The following is a 2,486-nucleotide window of genomic DNA, read 5'->3' on the forward strand; positions in this document are numbered from 1 at the left end:
TTTGTCCTGTCAGATTAACCTTGTGCTGCTCTAATCGAATTTGTAGTTCTTACCATTTGTCCGTATTGCTACTAGGGATAGCTGGTCGTGGCAACTCGTGACTGCCACACAAATTCTTTGCCAAAATTGGATAGTCCCGCAACGTGATTCGCAGTGCACGAACTTTGCAACGAGTATATGCCACGCGGCAAGTTAAAAAGCACGCTTCCATTTATTAAAGTAAGTTTCTGGGAACTGACAGCCAGATTCCTCCTTACACTCGGAATTATGACAACACATAAACCCACAGCCTCTGTCAGTGACAAGTGACCAATACCCATCTTGTGCCGGACGAACGTAGTTGACAAGATTGCACGCACGGACTGCACAGAAAACTATAGAGGAGAAGCAGACAGACGACCATCGAGCTGCATTCATGCAGTTCAGTTACCCTGTAAACCCCATGCACAGCTGTTCCTTGTAGGTACACACAGGGCACTGAGTGTCTCTGACTCCGGGACTTGGAACTCGGATTATATGACCGTCTGCAGCACTGGTTACTTCCTTGTGTGAGGTAACTCCCGATGAAACATACGTAAAACACGATAGCTCATTGAGAAATACGTCCAAAATAGTACCCAAGAGACGTATTTCTGTTGTGTTTCTCGTCCTGTTCCTGACATGACATCCAGTATTGTACTTATTGTGTGCTTCCTGACGGTTCGGTGCATGCTTCCATAATCGCATTGTGTGCAGTAATCTGCGTTTTAGCTGCAATTACGTGTGTTTGAAACCCAGGACCACCGGCCTCTATTTTGTTTTCCTCTTCTCGTGCGCAACTGCAACACAGTAAACCATCAATTAATATTGGGAAATGACATACACAGGCGTGTGAAAAGCCCAGTTTCCGTGGCAATTATGCAATGGTTACAGATTACTTTGATTCAGGAGATAAGGATGGAAAGTGTGCTTGGTTAGAGATGAGGAACATTGAGGAAAGAGGAAACCAGCCGGTGTGGATTACAAGAACACTAACAGTAACCACAGTGTAAAAAAAAACGTACAGGAATAAATACCGCCTGTGAATGATAAAAGAAGGCAAGAATTATGGGAGACATTCATTTCCCTTCTTCCTCTCCCGTTTGAATTGTAAAGAAACTTTGTAGAAAAACAATCGAAAAGTCATATATGCCACATCGAACAACGTGCGCCGTACCTTGGTCATTGATTACTGTAGATTAGAATACTTACAATGTGCAAACAGGCCCTTCGGCCCAGCAAATCCACACCGACCCGCCCGAGCCCAAATGCATTCCTCTCCTTTGAATCCGTCAATTTAGCGCGGCCATTTCAACAAACCGGTACATTTTTGGACTGTGGGAGAAAACCAGAGCAAGCGCACGCAGCGACGGGGAGAATGTGCAAACTCCACACATTCAGTTGCTTGAGGCGGGAATTGACCCTGACTCTGTGGCATTGTGAAACAGCAGCGCTCACGATGGTGTCAGCGTGAGATGGGACTTATTTGCTGTCTTTAATTGGGAAACATCTCTGTCATTGTGAGCATCTGGAAAGACCAGTTCCTTCGCCAGAAAAAGAAATGAACATGTCATTAACCTTTGTTTGTTTCATGTCCAAGATTACTCAGATCAATAGCTCCCTTGATTACCTATTCTTGTCATGTTCGCAAAGAGATCGAGCAAATTGCCAAGTGTGATTTTACTTTCAAGGAATAATTTTGACTCAATTTGGCTGCAAATATCTTTTCCTAACTTTGGGCTTTTCTTCTTTTATATTGGTGTCTCGCACCTTACAAATGACAGCAAAGGTATGAAAGGAGATGGAAGCATTAAACTAATCAAGACAGTGGCAGCTTTCAATGTGATCGCGGCTGATTTGGTCAATGCTCCACGCTGTAGCACTGTCTGTAGTCATGGCCGAGTGGTTAAAGCGATGGATTCGAAATCCATTGGGGTTTCCTCACGTAGGTTCGAATCCTACTGACTGCGTTATGTATCCTCTCTTGCTGGAGCAGTTCAAACTACAGAAAGCCTGCTTTGCAAACCAGGCCTGTAATCTGATTAGACCTGGGAAACTGGAGTTCTTCATCAGAAATGTTCCATATTTAAAACATTATCTCCGTTTCTCTTTCCAGATACACTGCCCGACACATCGGGTTTCGGCAGTTGTTATTGAACGTCCCGAGCAGAAGTGCTGCTTTTCATTCGATTCCTTTAATCCCTTGTCCTCTGTTCTCTGACTCTGGTCATTAGCAACACTTCCTCCTGGTCGTCAAAGTCCTCATTCCCCACCGCTCCCTCTCCCATCATTACAAACAACCAGAGGAATTTGCCACTGAACCATCTTTGTTCCAAAGTGAAACTCACCAGCCGAGGAAATCTCTCCACCAAACGGGACTTCTCAACCCTGGACATGGTGCAAGCCAGAGGATTGTGAAGAGATACTGTGAAAATATTGTCAGTTGGCAGTTGGAAAAATGTTTAGGA

General features: G+C 44.5%; 1 non-coding gene across 1 annotated transcript; it reads left to right on the plus strand.

Annotated features, from left to right (window-relative positions):
* Positions 1-1,906: 1,906 nt before the first annotated feature.
* trnas-cga (transfer RNA serine (anticodon CGA)) lies at positions 1,907-1,988 on the plus strand. Its single transcript has one exon. It is a non-coding gene; the product is annotated as a tRNA-Ser (tRNA).
* Positions 1,989-2,486: the final 498 nt, after the last annotated feature.

The sequence above is a fragment of the Chiloscyllium punctatum genome, chromosome 27 (genome assembly GCF_047496795.1).
Source record: "Chiloscyllium punctatum isolate Juve2018m chromosome 27, sChiPun1.3, whole genome shotgun sequence".
Classification (NCBI taxonomy): domain Eukaryota; kingdom Metazoa; phylum Chordata; class Chondrichthyes; order Orectolobiformes; family Hemiscylliidae; genus Chiloscyllium; species Chiloscyllium punctatum.